This window comes from Cryptomeria japonica, chromosome 7 (assembly GCF_030272615.1).
Source record: "Cryptomeria japonica chromosome 7, Sugi_1.0, whole genome shotgun sequence".
Lineage (NCBI taxonomy): Eukaryota > Viridiplantae > Streptophyta > Pinopsida > Cupressales > Cupressaceae > Cryptomeria > Cryptomeria japonica.
In genome coordinates, this window is record NC_081411.1 from 488,618,392 (window position 1) to 488,644,993 (window position 26,602).

Consider the following 26,602-nt stretch of genomic DNA (forward strand, 5'->3'; position numbering starts at 1 on the left):
TAAATCTGGAAAAAGCATGTGAAGTGGATAATAGACTAATTTAGATATTGTTATTGCATATGAAAAGAAAACTGCATGTTAATGAATAAAAATAAAAATTACCTCTATCCTGTTATTTGAAATCAGCCTATTAAAGCTATTAAAAGATAGATTTAATCATATATATATATATATATATATATATATATATATAGAGTTTATGCCTAAGGTCTAAACTATTGTATAAAAATAAATATATATACATCCTGCATTTATATTAAAACATATGTATTAAATAAAATGCAATCTGTTGTAGAAAAGTTATATACATTATAGCATGTATAAAAATCCTATATATATATATATATGTATATATATATAAATATATATACACTAATATTAATAATATATATATATATATATACACTAATATTAATAATATAAAAAAAAAAAATTAAAAAAATAAAAACAATTTTTTTTTTTAACCTATGCCAAGATCAGGATGGGGGAGCCAAGGGCTCTACCCCACCCCGCCTCCTCGTAGGTTGCTGTAGTGCGGTGTGGCCGCCACTGCGGGTTAAAATAAAGTGGTCAGCTCGGTCGCCACTACGGTTTAAGCCGCAGTGGTCGGCTCGACCGCCACTGCGGGTCAACCGTAGTGGACGGCTCGGCCGCCACTACAGGTTAAACCACAGTGGTTGGTTGCGGCTGCCATTGTGGTGAACCCCAGTTCGACCCACCGCCTCCTTGAAAACTCTTTGCCCCTCCTCTCCTTCCTCTGCTACCATGAAACCTTGCACACACACATACACACACACCAAAAACAAAAAGAAAGAAAAAAAAAGTTAAACAAGAAACCCTAACCCATTTTTGGGTAAGGGTTAGCAATGAGAAAAGAAAGAAAAATGTTTAAGATATAAGAAATAATCCAACCCTAGTTAGGGTTCGAAATATAATAAGAATACAATTGAAAAGAGGGGGAAACCCTTTTCAATTTGAGATGGGTAAAACCCATTTGCATTTTAGTTAATTAAATAGGAGAGTTATTCCTACATTAGGTCCGGGGAATTTCAACTTTAAATAAAATCCATAATTCTTTAAGTGGTTATATTTATATATAAAAAGATTAAGTTAAATTCCTTTGTAAATTTTAAAATTGGAATTTATTAAAAGTAATAATGTAAACATTTAACCTATGAGGTCATTGTTGGCCAAATATTTAATAGTTGAAAGTTAAATATCTAAGGGGAATTAAATTTGACTTTAATATAAGATGAATTAATTAGTCTAATATTATACTTGATTTGGGTTAACTCTATTAGTTTAATTTAAAAGTGTATTTGCTTTTGCTCAATTAATTATTTTAATATGAGTTAAAATTATTCTATGTAGCCTTGAGTATTTTAATATAGTTGAGATAATTAATATCTCTTGATTTATTATTGGAGAAATTTTAATTAGAGAAAATTAAGTAATTTAGTTAACTTAATTAATTAAGCTGCGATGACCCCTTTTAGGGAATAATTAGTCTACTCTAAATTATTGGCGCATTAATGACAGAGTTGAATTAAATCAACTTAGTAAACCATTCTATTTAACCCAGAGTTAACCCTTCGTTAAGACAAAACTTATTTATTCCATTTTAAATATAGATTATTTAATGTATTTATGTTGTTTAAAAAAAAAAATTGTTGTTCCGTTTTTGCCCAAAAGTTTGGGCATGATAGATTGACTACAAATGCCTTATTAGAAGCAAATACCCTATACGGAGTAACCTCAGTAGAGGATTTGAAAATCCAATCTAATGGACCACCTTATTAGAGGATTTAATAAGTAACCAATCTTGTTAGAGCTTACCCGGTTAGGGGAATTTCAATTCTGCTGTAATTGTCAAAAAATAACAGGAGTTTCTTGATCTATCTAAATATCACTACATTTGCTTGATCAGATCCATTTAAGCTTCTACCTGCCTTTACTCAAACTGTAGATTCATTCTCTGGTTAGGCAATCACACACTCAACTGATTTATGCCAACTCTTGCCAACACTTAACCAAACAACTTCATTGACCTTAAATACAAATCAATTAGGTCGGTAACACAACAAAAATCTAATCCTCGCATCGAGATTTCAAACAAGTCGGTGCAAGCATGACCATTGGATTTCATAGCAATTGCATCACATCAATCAAGAAAACCTCAACCGTTCCTTGATTACCGCTTCATCGAGCTTAGTAACTCATCACGCGCTTTGCATTAGATGCAAATACATTTTGTTCATTTTCTAGACAAACAAACGCACCAAAATAATTTGAACTTGTCTTCATACAATGACCTTACGTTTCATCATCATTACCGCTCAACATCAGATCATAAACCAACATAACCAATTCAACAACCTTAATCAGTTAGGGTTTAACAAAAACAATTGGTAGGATTTACCGGTTACATTACATAGAAAGGGTTTAACCTTTTACTCTGATTACCGGTTCAACTCATAAACTTACATACCGGTTTACAATAACCTTCACAAAGCTCTTCCTACCGGTTACAAGACAATATCAACAATAACAACATTATCATCAATATCATTAATATAATTACTGGTTCAATTGACATCAATGACAACATAACATATCATTAATGCAATCTTCATGCAAACGCCAACAAACTGTACTCAAGCAGAGGAGATGCTATCTTTGCAGTTCATTCATTCTTCCAGATTGTGGTTTGGATTTCTATGTAGTCAGTGAGACTCCTTTTGTGATGAGAAATGCACTCTAGGATGTTGGCCTTCCTTCAAGTGTAGGCCCCTCAATTGTAATTCACATACTTACTGTAGAAGTATTATCTGATTGTGGGTAGGCTTCCCACCGTGGTTTTTCCCTTTACCGGGTTTTCCACGTATAAATCTTGGTGTCATGTGGATGGTATTTATTATCTGATTATTGTTTATTCTTAAATGGTTTAATTTCTATTCTGATATTTGGTTTAAGCATTTCGGTATTAATGTTTTGGGTTCTGGTATTAAAGTTTTAATTGCTAAATATTGTGGTAATTTGTGACAACTGATTCACCCCCCCTTAGTTGTCTTCTGGTTATTTGAATTATCTAATAGAGATTATTGGAAAGAGACATTGCATTGAGGTTCAAATGTTTTCATTGGTGGAAACTTGAGTCAGATATCCAATCTGTAGTTCATGATTCATTCATATCAGAAGATTGATTGAGGTCCCGTGAGGTCCAGTGAGAAGAACACGTCATTCGACAGAGTGTACAGTAATTTGGTTGGTGATTCAGTTGTGTTGAGTATTTTGGGTTGTAGATGTTAGAGATGCATTGTGGATGTGTAAACTTCCTTATTCCAAGTTTGTGTGCTCTAGTGATGAGTCTTTTGTAAATTGGAAGGTCCAGTATACAAGTTTTCTGGTAGAACAATCTGCATTGGCAGTAACATGTGAAGATTCATTGTGCAGATCTTGCGAATTGATTTTGGTGGTTGTTTGTGTGTTCAAGGTTAGTAAGATAACATGTGGGAAGCATGTGGATAATTTGTTTTGGTCTACATGGTTGTTTAGGATTGGAATGAGCCGACTTGAGTAACACGTTTCATTTGTGTGTTATGCGGCTTTGGGCTGACATGAAATAGACCTAAATTGGTGTTGTGGATATATATGAATGATTGATTTGACCATTTTTGGATATGGGTAGATATGTGTGAAGTGTGTATGAGAGATTGTGTGCAATTGAAGGATTTGTGCTTTGGAGTACAGTAGAATATCATAACAGAGCAGTGTTGTAGAATATAGTATTTTATTCTTAACCAGAATTGTTTTGGCATTTGTAGATGTTGTTTATTAGTTCAAACATTCCAATTATTATGCGTAATCATTTTGTAGGGCAGTGAGCCTTCTGGGGTTGTAGCCCTTTATTGTCATTTGAGTAGTGAGCTCTAGGCAGTGTGCCTGAATGCATGTACATTCCCCTCATGTAATATTATTATAATTCTAACAAGGTATATTAATATTGTGGGTCTTAATCCCGTCGTGGTTTTTCATCGGGTTTCCATGCAAAAATCCTGGTGTTATGGTGTTATTGTTATTTTCTTTGTGTTTTTGCACTCTACTTTTTTCATTTTCATTGATTTAAAGGATAGATTAAGAATGTTAAAAATTGTAGAACACTGATTCACCCCCCCTCCTCTCGATGTTCCTTGATTCCAACAAATACACCTTCTGGACCAAAAATACACATGTTGATCCACTCCTAGAGAAAGAGAGGACCAAAACACATCTTGCTAATATCAATCCACTAATCCATAATCACCAAAATATAACCAATAGTATACCATCCTATAACATGTCCATATAAACAATTAACAACCAAAACATACTCTCCAATACAAATTACTCTTATCTCGATCTCCACATGCTTTGGTGAGACCCATGACACATCAAATTACCTTCCACAAATCATATCTGGACCAAAAGATAGGATTAACATAGAATATCACAAACATGTATAAAGTATACCACAAAATTCAGAGAACACAAATATATTTCCATACCTCAAGTCTAACATATCCATAATGCCAAAAACATAACCAAATAAGATAAAAATACCAAACAACATCAACAACACTTCCTAGACCTTAACACTTCTGGAACAACCAATAGAATAATTGCAACATCAATACAACAATATATCTCTGCGCCACAGACTTTTTGGACCAACAACTATAAAAAAAAAACATGTTTGACATCAATGACAACCATAGCAACACATACTTCCAACATTGAATTGTAGGTTTATAGATTAGTTTTTCAATTTCAACATCATAACAAAAATAACTTTCAAATTTGAAAGAATGTGGTGGCAAGAGGACAAGCTTGTTGATCTCCTTGAGAATTGGTGGAAAGAATGTAAGTTCACAAGCAGAACAAGCTACAGGTTCATGAGAAAGATTCAAAATCTAAAGGAAAGACTCAAGTAATGGAATAGTGATAGATTCAAAAATATATTTGAAGAAAATAAAAGGGTAGAGCAAGAATTGAAAACTCTAAACAAAAGAGTCATCAAGAATGAGATGTATAAAAATGATTATGAGAAAAAGCTTCTAAATGCCAAGCTTAACGAAGTATTGTCTAGAGAGGAAATATATGAGCATGAAAAATTAGGGGAGGTTTGGTTTAAATCTGGTGACTACAATACAAAAAATATTTCACATATCGTGAAGTATTAGAAGATCGAGCAATAAAATTAATTCAAAATCTAGATGGTACAAAGGTTTTTGATTGAATTGACATAGAATATGTGGTGGCAGAAATTTATAAAAATATCTTGGGAGACAAATCTTTGAGAGGGACCAACACATTTGATCTTAGGCATATCCCTAAGATAGTGACAAAGGTAGAGAACTTAACGCTCTTTGGGCTGATTAGTATGGATGAAGTTTGGGAAGAAACATTCTAATTACAACTCGATAAATCATCAGTCAGATGGATTTCCTACCAAGTTCTATCAGAAGTGATAATATTTAATTGGAGAGGAGGTATGTAAACTAGTTGAAGAGTTTAGAGTTAAGAAGAAACTAGTGAGGACATCAATAACACACTGCAATCACACTAATTCTTAAGAAGTCATGTAAAAAATTTAGTGATTATAAGCCAATATCATTGTGGAATGTAGTATATAAAATCATCATAGAGGTTTTATCAAAGAGACTAAAGAGAATATTGAGCGCTATCATATCTAACAAACAAAACACATTCACACCTAGTTGAGAAATCATTGGCAACATTATAGTCTCAAGCAAAACCATGCACATGATGATGCCAAAAAGAATCAAAGGGATGATGATCAAGTTGGATGTCAATAAGGCATACAATCAGGTTGTATGGAAATTTCTATTAGTAGTAAATATTTTTTTTGGATTTAGCGATCACTAGCTAGACATGACACATAACACTCCATCAATCATACCCATGCAACTTTTCATGTCGTCATTCTCAATCCCTTAGGCTTATCACATATGAAGTCTTCTCGATGTCCTATCTAGAGATAATCTTTTGCAGGTGATTCAACAGAAATAATATTTGAAATCTCACTTTTCACAATACTGACACTCTTTGCATGCTTTTTCTTTTATGTCTTATCTGTTAATCTCCATCTTCTTTAGAAAATTCATGGATCTTGACTATCCTTATCAACACTTCCTTCTCTAGTATGATACCATAGAGCAATGGACAACTCCTTCATCTCCTTAAATATGACAAGGAGGCTATATTCAAACCCCCTTTTGATTGGTGCACACACACCACGTAAACAACAAATCCCACCATACATAATTCTTCATCATCCTCGTGTGCCCACATTGAGCCATTTTATCTATATAACCTTTTGTGGTAATGTGGGGTCACACCTCTTTAGTTACCTCCACAAACCTGCATGCTTCAATAAGTAGCACATTGTCACTTTGTGGGAGAATGAGGTCAATGTGTCTTTTTCTTCTATCCCCCCACATACCTGCACAAAAAGGTTGAGGAAATAAAGGCATGTCATGGGGAACAAGTGTACTTTATAAGGCAAAGATTTGATAACAAGAGAAAATGAAACTTAATAAAGGGTCGAGTAGTCATGCACTACTTGCATTAGGACTAAGAATTAACTTGGCCAATCAGTAAGAGCATGCTAGGGGATACACAAAGGGGGTTGGTCACCGTATGGATACAAACCCATGTAAACAAACCCTTTCAAAAGATAGAACAGGATAAAAGATTCAACAATGAAATAGAAACTGAGCCGATCCCAAGTGTTCAAAGCTTAAAAACTTAGCCCAAATTATTTCAATACTTGAGATTGAGAAACTAGTCCTGGAAGAACAAAATAGTGGAAGACAAAATTTACCATTCCTAATAGGAGGTATTAGAGAAGTTTAAAAAAAAAATTGCAACATGGAAGAGTAAAAGGCTATATGTAGTAGGAAGACTCATGATGATCAAATCAACAATCTTGGTTGTGACAATCTAGATAATGTCCTACTATTAAGTAACTAATAAATTAGAGATAGTTTTGGAGAGAATCCTTAAGAAATTTCTATGGGAGGGTTCAAAAGAAGAAAATAAAATACCACTAATTCATCAAGATAAGGCTTGTCTTGCAAAGTAAAATGGAGGAGGGAGATTAAGAAAAATGAAGGCCCAAAAGCTTGCATGGAAAATGTATAGAGATCCCAACAAGTTATGGTGCAGAATTTTTCAAAATAAATACTTGGATTGTCAAGACCCTAGTCAAATTCTCACAATCAAGAATTCATATGGCGGCTCTATAGTTTGGAAATTCTTATGGGAGAACCATTTGTTGATTGCCATTCATCTAACATGGAAAATCAATAGTGATCAAAAAGCAAATTTTTTGGCCGATTCATGGATGGCCACAAGCCATTAATGGAAGTTGAGGGAATTCAAGGGTATGTAAAAAATATAAAATGTCGGATAAGAGAAAAAGTGGTGAACTATGTTAGGAAAATAGGGTGGTTGGAAATTTGTATGATTGGATAGATACAACTCTTCTTCCAGCCTCAGTCAATATGCGACAAGTTCTAGAATTAGAATTACAAAAAAGGAAAATTATAATATCATACTAGAATGATGAAATCATTTGGTGCAAGTTAAAGACTAGGGAATACATAGCTAAAATAGGATACATAATTCAAACTGCTACCCAAGCCAATCCAATTTGATCATCTATGCTATGTTGGCACCATACAATTCTCCCTAAAGCAAGAGCATTTTTATGAATATTTATGTACAAAATGTTTGAGCGGCTACACACAATCGACCTCTACAACCCATCTAGATATTCAATATGTAGAAGCAATGAAGAAAATATTCATCAATTGTAAGAAATTTAAGTAGTAGAACAACCTCCTACACTAACCTTAAGAGGAGGGTAATGCAAAATCTTGTGTAGATCCTTACAACAATTACAAAAACATAACAAAAATATGATGAACTTATAAGGAACTAAGAGGCGGGGGTGAATCAGTGCAAGTAAAAACAATACAAATCTAATTATCAATTTCACCAACTTAAAACTCAATAGGCATATAAGAAATAACACCAAGTAAGAAATCACCACATAAAGTATAAACCACACGACACAAGAGGTTATACGTGGAAAGCCCAAATGGGAAAAACCATGGTGGGAGTTGGTACCCACAAAGATCCACTATTTGCAATATAGAGATCTAACCGGTTAAGGTCTACAACACCCGATTAGGGGCACACCCTGTTAGGAGTTTCTAAGACCGGTTAAGAGCTATACAATAAGGCTTATGAGGACCAAACCTATTAGGAGATACCCACATTACTAGGATTTGCAAACACAAGTTAATGTGTCACCTAGTTAGAGGATATAATGATCAGACCTATTAAGATCCGACTGCACCCTGTTAGGAGTGACCTTGTGAGAGGATTTTCTTGCTGTAACTGTTAGGGAGACAACAAGTTCAAATGATATCAGTATAACACCATCGGTGTCTGATAAGATCTACTTCAGAATATTATAGTATCACATATACTTTATCTCAGAACTCCTCTGATCACCACACTATCATAAAGATGAAATTAGCTAATGATTTCTTACACATTCAAGCTCATACTCATATTCACCTTCATACCTCATCACACATCTTAAAAACATCATTAGGTTGGCTAGAATTTTGGAACAATTCCCTATGTTCAATGCATCTAGACAATCCTGCATTGCACACCTTAATTATGTCAGCCACTGACATAACAAATCTAATTCTGTGTCATTTTACCGATCTGAGCGATTTTCATCACTATCGGTTGAATGTCCATCAAAACACCTTCTCTTTCAATCAAATCTCATTCACCTGATCAAATCATCACATGCGGTCATGAACATAACTTCATCTACCAGTCTTCATTGCTGCTGCAAAACTGCATCATCTCATTCTTCATAAATTTCCTATATTGGTTGTCATAATCTTATTCTGTCTGTCTTTTACTGGTTAAAGTCCTAATTACCGGTTCTGATAAAAATTGTCTCTTCTTACCGGTTAAGCCTTATCGGTTGAACTGTAGGACTCAGATGATTGTAGAAACATAGTTGCCATCAATGACAACATACAACAAAGTCATCATACAACAATCTAATCTCTTTACAAAATAGACATGTAGCGGTTGCATCAAGCAAACAAACAATTACCAGTTTAGATCAAATGATCAAATGCCAACATTCTCCCCCATTGGCATTGATGGCAACACTTAGGAAAAAAAATTGTCAACTAAGTGTGCAAGACAAAAATTGATAGCATGACATGTACTCCTCCTTAGCAATTGCATGTTGTTATACATAAATAAAAAGAGACTCCTATTACTCCCCCTTTACATTACATACAAAATTTTGATTGACTCTTTAACTATTACTCCCCCTTTAACAACAATGCCAAATAAAGAAGTAAAATACATGAAAGATATATACATTGTACATCAAAATTTGCATTAGAGCATATATATATAGATATAAGAATCATAAATTTTTTACAAAGCAATTTTAGAAAAAAAGTCACTGAAATGAAACTTCAACTATTCTAGATCATTATCCCATATCTCTAACAGTGTGTCGGTAATCTCAACATGTGTCTTTATTTTCCCTGCTAATTACTCCATTGCATCAATTTTACTCATCTCAGGTGTAGCCAAAATAGCCTCCGACTCCTTGTACGCTCACTATAAAATTTCCACTTTAGGAATCAGTTGAGTCTAGAGCTCCTTCAATGATCTTACTCGTTTGACCTGCTCATGTTCATACACCTCAAGTTTGTTGTGTAAGTCTACAACTAATCTACCAAAATGAATAGCTAAGTCATTCAATGGTCTAAATGTTTCACTCAAGATTTCAAGTTCTTTCTCAACATCTTCCCTTTTCTCCTTCAAATCAACATAAAATAGTGAAAATTTTGAAACAGTAGCCAAAATCTTTCCTCCGGTTTGCAGTCCATCCTTCAACAAGTCCTTATTAACCGTGAGTGCTACCTTACCTTTATCTATCTCAGACATTAGTTGTTATGTCCTTTTCTTCTTATAGTCCCTTTCAACTAATATGTATGCTGCATCTTCTAAAGTCTTGAGTTGATCTCCGACATCGGTAACCAACTATCCAAGTTTGTCAATGGGAGTGTAATGGTGGAAAAATGGTGAATGATGGATCAAGAGAAAAGCTACCCTTTCCCTCCAAGGAGAGATGAAAGTTTCGCTATTGATTACCATAATTCAAATACTTTTCACCATATTACATTTGGAAAAAGAGAGGAGAATTCACTAGATTCAACCTTCAAAGATGAAGATTGAATTCTGAGTGAAATGGGAATGATAAGTTGATCCTCTCTTCCTTATTTAAAATGGAAAAGAATTGATTGAATTATGTAGTGTAAAAGTGACAAAGAACTGAATATAACTTAAGATCAGAACATGGGATGAAGTTGTGCACCTGGATCTAGCAGTAATATGTCGAGATAAAGTTGCCCTATGAATTTGAGGAAAAGTTGCCCAGACCGTGGCGGGAACGTACATGGTCCACCAAAAAATCCGCGAAACAAAAAAGGGTTTTTTTGCCTTTGAAAATAGAGCCCAAATCCAAAAGTACACCTGTGCACCTACAACCTGCACATAGAAAAGAGAGGAAAATGGGTTGGGATTGGGGGTTTGCCCTTAGGTCAAACCCCAGTTTTGGAATTAACCAAGTAATGAAAGAAAGTACTTGCAAGTAGCTATAAATGAAAGACTGAATTGTAAATCACCTCAAGGGAGGTTGTGATAGCAATGTTGATAGAAATGCTTGTGTGAAATTGAATGTTGGAATCAATCTCCCCTTCAGTGGTTGAATCCTTGACTTGAATGCAACACCTAGCCTTGAAGGGAGACTTGAGAATGCTTAATGCTAGAAAGGAATGCTTGAATGCTCTTGAATGCTTGATCTCATGTAAACTTACCACTCATTCAACTTATTGAACTTATGCAAATGAGAGGATGAATGCCCCTTAAATACATGTTAGTGTATTTGATTTTCATCACAAGTCGACATCAAGGGAGTTTCCCGCCCAATGCACAACCAACAATGCAACCCTAGGAAGGGTCCTGCCCCAAAATAGGGCAGGGATAGGGGCACCACGCCCCTATCCTGGAAGGACAAGGGCACCATGCCCCTGTCTAAGGGGGGACAGTGGCACCATGCCCCTATCCTACCCCTTTCTCCAGGGCAGAGTGCGGACGAGGTGATGCAGAGGCCAAGAAAGAAGTTGTTTCTTAGGGTTGAGAAATCTCCGGTCTCTGATCAGGATAGAGGATTCGATCTCGCGTGCATGAGGACCCTAATGCAATTGAAAATTGCTAGGGTCACAATTTTATGACACTATATTTAGACCCCACTTTAGCGAGATTATAAGAGTATGCCAAAACTGTCGGTAAAGTACAAGGAAACAAGATTAAAATACTTTTACCGTGTCAAGGAGGAAAGATGCCCCCAACCCCCAGTGAAATTAGGATCTTACGACTTCGATTGATAAAGTAAAAGAGAAGATTGAGAAGGGGAGAACCATGACTGAAAGTAGCAAAGTTACCTTCACTATGAGTCACGAAGGCAAGGATACCAAAGATTACAAAGCAAAACAAAGTTCACTAAGTAATTCTAAGTATCAAGAAGGAAAATATGAGTGGAGTATATGCTCCCACATTAAAGTGATCCCGCATGCCTTATTGGGAGTGATTGCTTTAAGGTAGGATACACCCAAGAGAAAGAGAAGGAAGGGAGCACATTATCGCAAGGATTTATCCCCAAATAGAGGAATATATCCAAGGATAATGAACACAAAACATGAGGTAGTGTCACTTTCCTCAGGGTCAGTATGTTGTATGATAACTCATGTATATCATGTATGTATATGCGTATAATAATCGTCATTCCCCAAAGAAGGATACTACCTTGGAAGAAAGGGAAGAGAGGATGTCTTTTGAGTGAACATGTAAGAGACCAAGAAAAGATCTCAATGCTTTGCATCATCCCCAAGTAGACATTAAGGGAACAATAGAAGAATAGGGATACATACAGAAGAATGATCATAAAAGAGCAAGAAAGGAGAGAGAGAAAGATCTGCAGTGCTAATATCGCTAATCTAGCATGAAATCCACCTCCTCATCTTGCTGATCACTATTTTAGGAAGGTGAGGAATAAACCAAAGGAGCAACATCAAGCACGATAGATGGAGCTATCACAAGATCCAAACAAGGACTATGCTCATGTTGTAAGTCACTTTGTTTGATTCTAGGAGCTAGGATTAGGGTTTGTGAAAACTCATCTGATAAATGCTTGTCCACATCCACATACTCATACTCACTATCAAAAGAATTAGGAGTTGTATTGCCATTATGAATAACATTTTCACCCATTTCTTCATCAAAGTTTAGAGAAAGAGGAGCAAGAACATGAATATGAGTAAAACCATCACATGTTTTGTGCAACTGATGATTTGGAGATGTAGGTTGAACATCTTGCTTGGGAGAAAATGGAATCATGTCAAATGTCAGAGTCTGAGGTGACTAAGTATTTTGAGGGATAGCTTCACGAGCTTGAACACAATGTCTTCATTGGCATTCTCTTGCACAATGATTCCATCGAGTTTTAGTGGAAGGCTGAGAAGGAGGAGGAACACTTTAAAAAGTAGGAATGTTTCTCTCCTTGATAGTGGAAGGTTTAGGTTGAGGTATTTTTGGTTGAACAATGGGAGAAGCAGGCCTCTTCTCTTGATAAGAGGAATGAGGTGGAAGTGTGCCATAGATAGGAGGAATATTAGGTGCAATAAGGAGACCAGGTCCATCATGAGGAGGAGGTATAGGTCTAACTTTAGGAAGAATATTGTTTTTCTCCTTATGAGAAGGTAAAGTTACATCTGTAAGAATAGGTGGACGATCTTACTTAGAAGGGAGATTAGTTCTATCCATGAGGGGAAGAACCTAATCTTGAAGAATAATAGGAATGCCAAGTGTTGGGGATCTAGGTTGAATTAAGAATAAAATTATATCGTTCTTCCATTTTTTATAAGATTGAAAAAGAGAATCTCTCCTTGATGGAAGAGATTGAAATTGTTTAGGCCAAAGGAGATCAATAGGAACACCATGGCTTCTTTCAGATGGACGAAATAAGCTATCTTTCATGGTTATGATTTCTCATTTGTGAGGAAATTTCAGACACTTGTGGATTGGAGAAGCAATAGCCTTCACGGAAGATAGCCAAGGATAGCCCAACTTCACACGGAATTTTTCAGAAGAAGGTATGATAACAAAGTCAACATCCATAGATTTAGTATGAACTTCAATAGGAAGGGTAATAGAACCAATGTTAGGACAAAAGAAGCCATCAAATAACTTCACAACAACATTAGAAGCATCATATATTGGTTTATACAATCATAAAGTGAAAAGATACTCTTCAGTTATGAAATTAACCATGCAAGAGGGATCAATAAGGGCACCATGGCAAGGGATATCCTTAACCTTTGCAACTATGTATAAAGAGCCATCTGGTGCTCTAATGGTGTCGCTAGGGTCAAATGTAATACAAGGATCCTTAGGCATATCTTGTGTTTCTACCATATTAAATAAGTTTGGAGCCATAGAGGTGAATTATTCAGAAGAGAAAGACTTAGGCACAATCTCAATAACGTTAGAGGTATGAGAAGGCAAGGGATTAGTGAAAATATTAAGATTTTGATTAGGAGGAGCTACTGATTTATTCCCTTTATCATTCACACCTGCCACAGATATAGTATTAATATCAATCCAATCTTGAATATTATTCTTCAATGCAAAACATTTCTCAATATCATGACCAGGTTGACGATGAAATTGACAAAAGGAATTGGTATCAAAATAAGGGGATGCAAGTTTAGAAGGATCAATTTGTTTTATAGGAGGAAGTTTGATAACATTTTTGTGCAACAACTGAGACATAATACTTTGTAAATATTCATTCAAGGAAGTAAACTCTCTTTCTCTTTGGAAAAAAATAGAAATAGAAGGCACCCCTATTGTAGCATTCACATTGTGGTTGTTGATTGTATCATTGAACTTGATGAAGCTTTTTGTTGGTTTGAACTTCGCAAATGGTTGTTGAACATTCTCCCCCTTATCACTCGGATCCATAGGAGTAGGTTGCTCCATTTGTCTCACAACTAGTTGATAATTATGGAGTGTTGCACACAACTGCGGAAAGGACGTAAACATGGACAAAATAAGCTTTTCCCTAATATCATTTTGTAAATTAGAAATGAAAATTCTTTGAATATCATTATCAGGTAGATGAAAAGAAATTTGAGCACACAAATGCTTATATCTACCAGTGAAATCGATCACTTTTTCTTTAACACCTTGTTTACAATATATTAAATCAGTCAAAGTGATTTTAGGACCAATGTTTTTTTGAAATTGTTGGATGAAAGTATTTGCCAGTTGTTGAAAAGAAGTGATGGAATAAGAAGGCAAAGAGCAATACCATTGTAAAGCCTTATCTCTTAGTGTTCTTGTAAACAATTTTGCATAAGCAAAATCAGTGCACAAGGTTTGAAATGTTTTGACATGTGTAAGAGGATCACCTTTTCCATTATAGAGTTCCAATTGAGGGATCTCAACATGTTTAGGTGGCACAACTTTAACAATATCAAGAGAAAGTGGGCTGGCAACATCAAAGGTGGGAACACTAAACTTGGATTGACTCATAGAAGCAATTTGTTGTTGTAAGGCAGACACAGTTTGAGCAAGATTGTTAATTGTCATCTCGGTAGAAGAATTGATATTAGACATAGTTGATTGCGAGGGTGGTGTGATGTTATTGAAAGAAGGAATGGACTGAGAATAAGGTGGTGGGACATTATGATAAGTAGGCATGGGTGATGATTGGGTAGGAAAAGGGACACTTAAAGGAGGAATAAATTTGTTGAAGGAATTACCCCCTTGTGTCACACTAATTGGTTGAGGAATAATAAGAACACTCATGGAAGACATAGGTAAAGATGGAGGATTAAATGAAGAAGAGAGATTTCCCTCATGACCAATGGTTGTAGGAATGAAATTTTGAGTTGAAGTAGCCATGATGTTGGAGGTAAAAGTAGGAATACTAGTCATAAGAGTAGTCAAAGGAATAGAAGGATTGACTTGTGTTGAAGGTTGTGAATAACCTAGGGTTTCGACACAACTCTTGATAGGCATGACATTAGAATCAACAATATGTGCAATGCCACGCAATATATCAATTCCATTCTTATCACTTTGAATCATGTGTTTTAGGCCTTCAATTAAGGGAAGAGATTCACTATTAGGGTACTCTTGGGACATCCATTGTTGAAATTTATCAAATTGATTGTCCAATGTGGAAAGTTGATCTATAGAGACCCTAGTTAAAGCTTCTTCTTCATCATGGGATTCATCAATGGGGTGAATAGGCACATGATTAGGATGGGAAGAATTAGCATGATCCTCATTAAAGAAGTCACCCAAATTAGGCTCCATTTCCTTGGTATTTAAACCATGGGAAGCCTTAATTCTAATGCTTCGTCTAACGAGGATATGGTGGGTAGGACTAATAGTGGTAAATCTCATGCACTAGAGGGAATGTTTGAATTTTCAATTATGAAACAAAGCTTACAAAATTGGTTAATGCAAAATTTTAAAAAATAATGATTACACAATTTGAACTTTGTTGGGGGAAGAGGATGACACAATTTCCAAAAAAGAAAGGAAAATGAAAATTTAAAATTAGGGCCAAGGGAATACCACTTAATTTTAAATTCAGAATTTTTAAAATCAGGGCAAACTATAATTAACCTCTTAATTTTAAAAAATTCTTGAAATTTGAAATGTTGAATTTTGAAGGTATTTCCAATATTAGAGGGATCAAAAATCGATAAAATCACCCAATCTTCTGGATTTAGGCTATTAAATACAGTCATAACAATCTCCCAAAATTTTGGGAAAAAAGGTGAGGACCGCGGCGAGAACGCACATGGTTTGACCAACTTTTTTTGAAATTTCCAGGGATGGATATTACGACGATTTTAAAGATAACCTCAAAAAATTGATGAATTTTACAACCTCTAGATGGGCAAAATGAAGGCGCAAATGTGAAAATAGGACCCTATTAGGGTTTTGAAGAAAAAGAGGAATTGAATTGCAAATTTGAAAAAGGTCAAACCTAATGGATAGGGACACCTTAGAAATCTAAATTGGAATGAAATTGATTTGAAATTTGCACAAAAGCCAATTAATTTTAAAAATTAGGGTTTTATGACCTAACCACTTAATTTTAAAATTTGAATTTTGGGAAAAGGGGGGGAAATTGAAATTTTGAATTGTAGGATTGAAGACAAATGTGAGAACAATCAGTAATCTGAAAATTAAATGGAAATCCAATTTTTGCACAAGTTCAAGATAATTTTTGAAAATTAGGGTTTAACAAGTAACCTCTTAATTTTGTAAATTTTAATTGAAAATTGAACAAGACAATGAGAAAATTGAATTTGTCAATCAAAACAATTTTCAGATCTAAGATAACCACAAGTAATGTTTTACAAATTACAAGTTCAATTTTTAAAAAAAACTAGGGTTTTTAATGATTTAACCACTAAGTTTGCAGAAATTTGAAACTTGTAAATGAAAAATATGCAATTTTGTTCAAAGGAAAGCATGAAAGATGGTAGGTTCACCAAAACGTAATGTGGAAAAATGTTGAATGATGGATCAAGAGGAAAACTACCCTTTCCCTCCAAGGAAAGATGAGAGTTTCACTATTGATTACCCTAATTCAAACACTTTTCACCATATTACATTTGGAAGAGGAGACAAGAATTCACTAGATTCAACCTTCAAATATGAAGATTGAATTCTAAGTGAAATGGGAATGATAAGAGGAGAGGAGAATTCACTAGATTCAACCTTCAAAGATGAAGAATGAATTCTGAGTGAAATGGGAATGATAAGTTGATCCCCTCTTCCTTATTTGAAATGGAAAGGAATTGATTGAATTATGTAGTGCAAAAGTGACAAAGAATTGATTATAACTTAAGATCGGAACATGGAATGAAGTTGTGCACTTGGATCTAGTAATAATTTGTTGAGATGAAGTTGCCCTACGAATTTGAGGAAACGTTTCCTGGACCGTGGCGAGAACGTACACTGTCCTCCGAAAAATTCGTGAAACAAAAAGGGTTTTTCCACCTCTACAAATGGAGCCTGAATTTGAAAGTACAACTGCACACCTACAACCTACAGATAGAAAAGAGAGGAAAATGGGTTGGGATTGGGGGTTTGCCTTTAGGTCAAACCGCAGTTTTGGAATCAACCAAGTAATGAAAGAAAGTACTTGCAAGTAGTTGTAAATGAAAGACTGAATTGTAAATCACCTCAAGGGAGGTTGTGATAGCAATGTTGATAGAAAGGCTTGTGTGGAGTTGAATGTTGGAATCAATCTCCTCTTCAATGGTTGAATCCTTGACTTGAATGCAACACCTAGCCTTGAAGGGAGACTTGAGAATGGTCAATGCTGGAAAAGAATGCTTGAATGCTTGAATGCTCTTGAATGCTTGATCTCATGTAAACTTCCCACTTATCCAACTTATTGAACTTATGCAAATGAGAGGATGAATGCCCCTTAAATACATGTTAGTGGATTTGATTTTTATCACAGGCTGACATTAGGGGAGTTTCCCGCCCAATGCACAACCAACAATGAAACCCTAGGAAGGGTCCTACCCCAAAATAGGCCAGAGATAGGGGCACCACGCCCCTATCCTAAAAGGAAAAGGGTGCCACACCCCTATGCAAGGGGGGACAATGGTGCCACTCCCCTGTCCTATTATGTCCTGGGGACAACTGAGAGGGGAAGGGGTGAATCGGTTGTCAAATAAATTCAAACCAAAAAAACTTAACCAACTTAAATGCTTAATACCAGTAAACCAAACTTGTATGTCGGTAGATAGTTTTATCAGTTAATTACAATACCGATAAAGATTAATGCATGAAATAGAAACACAATATCATCCACAACACATAACACCAATATTTGTATGTGGAAACCCTGTAAGGGGAAAAACCATGGTGGGAAACCTTACCCACAATTAGATGATACTACTGTAGGTAGTATGTGTATACAAATGGGGTCTGCACATGCAGAAAGGCCAAGTGCCTAGAGCTCACTTCTCAAACACAAATAGGAGTCAGACTGACTACAATTGGATGGTTAAATCCAATAAGGATGTACTGCTCAAAATAGCATCTTACTATGTTGGATTCAGTACCGGTGTAGTTCTGATTGTCTTTAAGAAAACCTTGCTTCAACCTTCAAATGATATCTGTGTGTAAAGCTCTGCTTATTCTCGCATATACCAAATTATTTCTTCCTTCACATTCCACATTTGATCTTACAAATAAGATCTTACATTTATATCACAAACTAAGACCAATTTTAGTAGGTCGGCTCTAAAGGATATTACAATAAAATCAATTTACAAATAAAACAATATCCGATGCAATAACTGATTCAACATGTCAGCTTGATGCATTTACAATAATAATAAAACATCTCCATAGCGTGTCGTGTTGATCTATAATAGATAAGCTTGTTGGTGAATGATCTGGACCTATTTGTCGGTAACAACAAATATGCAAATACGAATATGCCAATGAACAAATCTCTAAGAAAAAGTGTCCAAACGATGGCTTCGACATAACTAGGTGTTTTCCATGCCATTCCAAGTGTCGGTGAACATTATATCCTGCCGGTGTACCAGATACTGGTGACTGTGCATAAGTCATTTTCTTGCCGGTGAACATTACCAATTCTTCAAAGTGTTAGAGTTGATAAGTGATAGTAGGTGTTGACATCAATGACAAAACAATACCAAAATACCAACAATCTCCCCCTTTAGCATTGATGGCAACACAAGATGGAAAAACCATCAAAGTACCAAAACAGAAATGCCAAATACCAAAAACCAACAATCTCCCAAAAAGAGATCATAACCAGAAATCAAAATACAGATACAGAGAGTAATCTGTTTCTCTCAAAATAACGATCTCTCCCCAAATGAATAATCTCTCCCCAAAAGATAAAGTGTTTTTCCATAGATATATCTCCCCCTTTGACATCAAATGCCAAATTCAATACAAAACCAAATGTAAATACAAAATACCAACCAATTCAGTATACCTACTACTCCCCCTAAGAAGTAGCTTCCTCATCAAAGCCGGAGTAAAATATTTCTCTGTTAATTCTGTCAGTTGATGACAAACATCAACTGTCTAAGTCTCTACTGGTGGGGGTATGACCCCAAGCTGATCTCTAAGATATTCAAAGGGTCTCCTTAGGCAGAGGTTTAGTGAAAATATCTGCAATCTGCTCTTTAGTATTCACATAAACTAGTTTTACTTCTTTTGCTTCAACATTCTCTTTCAAAAAATTTAGTTTGATAGAAACATGTTTAGTTTTAGAATGTAATATCGGATTCTTAGATATATCAATTGCTGCAGTGTTGTCCCAATAGATAGTTATGGGTTCCTTGCATTTTACGTTTATGTCCTTCAACATTTACTTAAGCCATAATACCTCTATACAGTTGGTTGCTGCTGCAACATATTCTGATTTAGCTATTGATAAAGATGTACAACTTTGTTTCTTACTCAACCAAGAAATTAATCTGCTGCCGAGAAAAAATGCTCCACCAGTGGTGCTTTTTCTATCATCCACATCTCCTACCCAATTTGCATCTGTGTATGCACATAATTCAAAGTTTTCATGTCTAGGATACCATAAGCCAATATTTGTAGTGCCTTGTAAGAACCGGAAAATCCTTTTTACTGCTGATTCATGATTTTCTCTAGGATTACTCTGAAATCTTGAAACAATACATACTGCATTCATAATATCAGGTCTTGTTTGTGTTAAATACAGTAGGCCTCCTATCATAGATTTGTACCTAGTCGGATTAACAGGTGTAGATTCATCCCTTAGTGATAATTTGTCATTTGTAGTCATAGGTGTGCTTACCAGTTTAGAGTTTTCCATCCCAAATTTCTTTAGTAACTCCTTCAAGTACTTGGATTGACTCAAGAATATACCTTTATCAGTCTGTGAAATCTGCATTCCTAAAAATAATTTTACCTCTCCAATCATAGACATTTCAAATTCTTGTTGCATTTCAATAGAAAAGTCTTTACATAATCCATCTTCTCCTCCAAAGATTATATCATCAACAAAAACTTCTATAACAAAGATGTCATCATTAGTCACTTTGTAGTATAAGTTTCTGTCAACATTACCTTTAGAAAAACCAATCTTCAAAAGATACTTATCCAATCTTGCATACCAAGCTCTTGGAGCTTGTTTCAACCCATACAAAGCTTTCCTTACCTGCAAACCATATCTTTGTTATCTGTCAAAGAAAATCCATCAGGTTGTTCAATGTAAACTTCTTCTTCAAGATCTCCATTCAGAAATGCACATTTAATATCCATTTGATATACTTCGTAGTTCTTGTGTGCTGCAAAAGCCAAGAATAATCTGACTGCCTCAATTCTAGCTACCGGTGCAAAGGTTTCATTATAATAAATTCCTTCTTTCTGAGAATATCCCTTACACACTAGTCTTTCTTTATTCCTGATTACCTTACCATCTTCATTAAGTTTTTTTCTAAATACACATTTTGTTCCAATCACATTTTTGTCTTTAGGCCGGGTAACTAATGTCCATGTATTATTTTTCTCAATTTGTTCTTGTTCCTCTTCCATAGCTTTAATCCAGTGTTTATCTTCACATGCCTCATTAATTGATGATGGTTCAATTTGAGAAATAAGACATACCTCTTCATTTGCCAGTCTTCCTCTTGTCATAACTCCTTTATACTTGTTCCCAATTATCTGATCTTCAGAGTGATTCAGTCTTACATACCGGGGTGTCTCTGTTTGCTGTTGTTCCTTAGTTACTATGGGATTTTTAGATGATACTGGTGTAATTGGATCTTCATTCTGTACTGGTGGGTTCAATGTAGGTTCATTTGTTAGAATCTCTGTTGCTGGTTCAGAGTCTATATACCTTGAAGTTCCTCTGAATTGTTCATCAATCTTCACATTTGTACTCTCAACAATTTTCTGCAATCTTTTTTTAAAACATCTATATGCCTTTCTCTTAGATGAATAACCAAGAAATATTACTTGATCACTTCTAGGATCAAATTTGCCAATGTATGCATCTCTTCTAATATAGCATTTACTTCCAAATATTCTTAAATATTTAAGAGTAGGAGTAATACCAAACCATAGTTCATGAGGGGTCTTATAGGTTTATCCTTTGATGTGAACTTTATTGAATGTATAGACCACTGTGCTTACTGCCTCTCTCCAATATACATGTGGTAGATTTTCTTCAGATAACATACTTCTAGCTGCATCCAAGATAGTTCTATTTTTCCTTTCAACAACTCCATTCTGCTGTGGTGTCCGGGGTGCTAATAACTATCTTCTGATTCCATTCACTTCACAGAATGCATTAAATTCCTTAGATGTAAATTCTCCTCCTTGATCCGATCTTAGACATTTCATTTTCTTACCGATTTCATTGTCTACCATTGCTTTGAATAGTTTGAACTTCCCAAGTGCTTCTGATTTTTCTTTGAGAAAAGTAACCCAACACATTCTAGAATAGTCATCAATGATTAGCATGAAATATCTATCACCTTGTAAACTTTTAGTTCTAGTTGGACCACATAAATCAGTATGAATTAAGTCAAGAGCATTATTGGATTTTTTTGGAATACTTTTAAAAGTTGCTCTAACTTGTTTTCCAAATCGACATTCCTTACATACCGGATTGTGAGGTTTGACAATCTTAGGTAAATCTCTAACTGCTTTAGTAGTACTGATTTTTACCATGCAATCAAAATTTACATGACAAAGTCTCTTATGCCGTAGCCAACTTTCATCAATATGTGCAATCAAGCATGTCTTTTCACTGTTATTCAAATGAAAGATGTTACCTCTAGTTTGATTACCAGTTGCAATTTCCAAACTAGTTTTGTTTATAATTGTGCATTTTCCATTCTTGAATTGTAACTGAAATCCTTTCTTGGCTAATTGGCCAACACTCAAAAGATTATGCTTTAAACCTTCCACATAGTAAACATTGTCTGTATTATGCTTACCATCAAGAGATATTGTACCTTTACCTTTGATCAAGCAAGCTTTGTCATCTCCAAATCTTACTAGACCTCCATTATATTCTTGAAAGTTCAAGAATTTACCTTTATCACCAGTCATATGATGTGAGCATCCTGAATCAATGATCCATTCATCCTTAACTTCAACTTTAACTGCCAGGGCCTGCTCTATCGGTTGAATAGTTGGTGTCGGCTGATCTTTTGTTATAGCAACAAAAACCCCTCCATTGTCTGTCAGATCTTCATCAAAATCATCAGTGACTCCTTCATCAACAAGATAACAAGATTTATCTTTATTCTTTTTAAATCTGTATCTCTGATATTCAGGGTTAGGCTTGTATGTTCTCCTAGCTTCTTCTCTTAGTCGAGCATGTCTATGAGGGCATCTAGAAGCCATATGACCAATCTTATTATAGTTAAAGTATTTAAAGGGTGTTTTACCTTCATACTTACTTCCAACTGGACCTTTAGGCATTTTCCTTGCAAATAGTGCTTCAAGTTCTTCAAGTTCTTCATTTTCTCTCCTGCTTTCCTCAAGTTCTCTTGCATAAAAGGCTTTCCAATCAGACTTGTCAAATGATGGTGCAGATGATGTTGATGCCTTAAAAGCTAAATCTGTCTATATAGTAGCAACAAGACCAAATTCCTCAATTTCAAAAGCTAAAAGCTTTCCAATGAATGTATCCCTAGTTACTTATGTATTAGGCATTGTTCTTAACTCATTTATAGCGGTAACCTTCATTTTATATGCTGGTGGCAATCCTCTTAAAACTTTTGAAACAATTTCATCTTCACTTAAGGTTCATCCACAACATTTAATACCCAAAACAATTTCATTTACTCTTTCCATAAAAGCAGAAATCCTTTAATCTTCTTCCATTTTCAGATTTTCATACCTGACCCGGAAGCTTTCAATTTTTGCAATTTTGACTATGGAATCTCCTCTATTCAATGTTTCCAAGTGATCCCAAATAGCTTTAGCAGTTGATCTATCTGATAATCCCATGATTTGCTGATCTGATAATACGCTCAAAAGTGCTTCTCTAGATTTGCAGTCATTTTCCTCATCTTTTCCTAAGGTAGGTGGATTAGGTTGACCGAGAGTAGGAGCAGTATAGCCATTCTTTGTAACTTCCTAGATGTCCTTTCCAATGCAATTTAAATGTGTCTCCATCCTGATCTTCCATATGCCATAATTGGTTCCGTCAAGTTTAGGACTGTCCTTCTTGAAATAGTTAGTAGACATTGGATCTCCTCAAGCCGTTAAACTTCTGCAAAAAGATGACTAGGCTCTGATACCAATTGTTAGGTCCTGGGGACAACTAAGAGAGGGGGGGATGAATCAGTTGTTAAATAAATTCAAACCAAAAAAACTTAACCAACTTAAATTCTTAATATCGGTAAACCAAACTTGTATGCCGATAGACAGTTTTATCAATTAATTACAATACCGGTAAAGATTAATGCATGAAATAGAAACACAATAACATCCACAACACATAACACCAATATTTGTACGTGGAAACCCTGTAAGGGGAAAAACCACGGTGGGAAACCTTATCCACAATCAGATGATACTACTGTAGATAGTATGTGTATACAAATGAGGTCTGCACATATAGAAAGGCCAAGCACCTAGAGCTCACTGCTCAAACACAAATAGGAGTCACACTGACTACAATTGGATGGTTAAATCCAATAAGGATGTACTGCTCAAAATAGCATCTTACTATGCTGGATTTAGTACCAGTGTAGTTTTGATTGTCTTTACAAAAACCTTTCTTCAACCTTCAAATAATGTCTGTGTGTAAAGCTCTTCTTATTCTCACATATACCAAATTATTTCTTCCTTCGCATTCCACATTTGATCTTACAAATAAGATATTACATTTATATCATAACCTAAGACCAATTTTAGTAGGTCATCTCTAAAGGATATTACAATAAAATCAAATTACAAATAAAATAATATCCGATGCAATAACCGATTCAACATGTCAGCTTGATGCATTTACAACAATAATAAAACATCTCCATATCGTGCTGTGCTGATTTGGAATAGATAAGCCTGTCAGTGAATGATCTAGACCTATTTGTCGGTAACAACAAATATGCAAATATGAATATGCCAATGAACAAATATCCAAGACAAAGTGTCCAAACAATGGCTTCAACATAACTAGGTGTTTTCCATGCCATTCCAAGTGTCGGTGAACATTATATCTTGTCGGTGTACCAGATATTAGTGACTGTGCATAAGTCATTTGCTTGTCGGTGAACATTGCCAATTCTTCAAAGTGCTAGAGTTGATAAGTGATAGTAGGTGTTGACATCAATGACAAAAACATACCAAAATACCAACATGTCCTACCCCTTTCTCCAAGGCAGAGTGCGGATGGGGTGATGTAGAGGCCAAGAAATAAGTGTTTCTAAGGGTTGAGCAATCTCCAGTCTCCGATCAGGTTAGAGGATTTAATCTCACATGTGTGAAGACCCTAATGCAGTAAAAAAATTGCTAGGGTTGCAATTTATGACACTTCAGGGAGAAAAAAAACTTTCAGTATTAGTTTATGGTAGGAGACTAGACAAAATATCAACTATTGTCCATATTGTTTCTGTCTCTCTTTGTTGTTCCTTCATTCTCTTCTTTTGAGCTCTCGATTGCATTGTTGTTGCAATCTCCATCAATTGAGAGGAACTCAGATTGTCCATATCAATAGGTCCTTTAATACTAACCGATTCGTTATCATCATCATCAATTATTTTCTTCTCCTTTGTCTCCTTTTTCTCTACCTTTTCTTTCTTTGTTTTCTCCTTCTCTATCTTATCTTATTCTGTCTTCTCTTCTTCAGTGGTGTCCTTGACTGGTGGTGGTTTAGTTTCCACATTTTGTTTATTCACTGGTGCTTCCTCATCAGTCTTTTCCTTTTGACTGTCATCAATATTTACATTTACACTTACTGATGGAATTTGAGTATCAGTAGGCTGTGTAATCACCAGTGGCTCATCGGAGCTCTTTTCTTCAGATTTCTTCTCCACTTGTTCCTCTTGCTGCTCATGTTGTTCAAACATACGAACATCAACATCAAATACATCTATATTATCAATAGTATTATCAACATTGTCTCTAGTGTTATCATTAGGAATGGTCTCTGGTTTAGTATCAATAGGATCATCTTGCATGTACTTGTTATCTAGTTCAAAATCTATGATCTTAACACCTTTAGGAAGTTCTTTTTCCTTGAACTTTTCAAAGCTATCTTTCTCAACTTGTTTTTCATCTTCTTCATCCGGGATGAGACCTAAAGCCTTCTTGATCAAAATCTCAGTCTCCTTCTGGACTGAATCGATCTCTCCTATTAACATTCTTGTTAATCTCTTTTTGGATTTGAATGATGCTTTTGCATTAATCTTTATTGCTTCAATATTCTCTTCACTTGATTTCGGTTGCAGGTGCTTAAAGATATAATCAATGAATTCTTTGTCTTGGCTAATGGTAACCTACCACCTCGCATCAATTAAGTTACACAAAGAATTCAGAATCTGCCCTTGTAGTTCAATGAGAGCTCTACTAAATTTATTTATATTGAAGATGATTGCATCTTCAATCTCCCTTTGTGTATTTTAAGATAAATGAATAAATAGTGTGTTCAAACCTTTGTATATCCCATAATCCTTAATTATTTGGACCATCCTATTGAAAAAGTCTTCTAATGTAAATGGTTTCTTAGGTGGTTTGCCTTTACCGGTTGTCTTAGGGTTCTTAACACTTTCTCTAAGTGTTCTTTTATCCTCGTTTGATTCACTAGCCTCTTAATCATTTCGCAATTTGTGGGCTTGTTTCTTCTTCCTCTTTCTAGTTTGTACTGGTGTAGTAGGTGGATCAACAATTTTTTGCTTTCTTCGGAATTGAATTTTAGATGGTTTACCTCTTTGTGATTCAGCCGGTTTCTCTATGATTTCTTCTTCCATCTTCTTTTCTACTGCTTTGGATTTTGCAGCTCTAGTCTTACCAGTAGGGGTACTAGTAGGTACACCAAATGCTTCACCTTGGTTTGCTACGTGATTTTCCCTAGTTGCTACTATCTTCTCTTTTGTAAATCCTTCCTACTTAGTAAATGCTTTTGCCTCCTTCCTTATCTTCTTTGCAATCGCTGGTCTCTGCAACTCAGAGTGGACTTGTAGTGATTTTTCTTTGTATGTCCCAAATCTCTCTGCAGTGGTATCCACTGATTGCTCTAACATATGATCAGTATAAGAAATGAGTAGATCCTTGTCTACCTCATATCCCATAGGTAATACCCATGTGGTTTTAGGGATAACTTCTTCCATCATACAAGTAT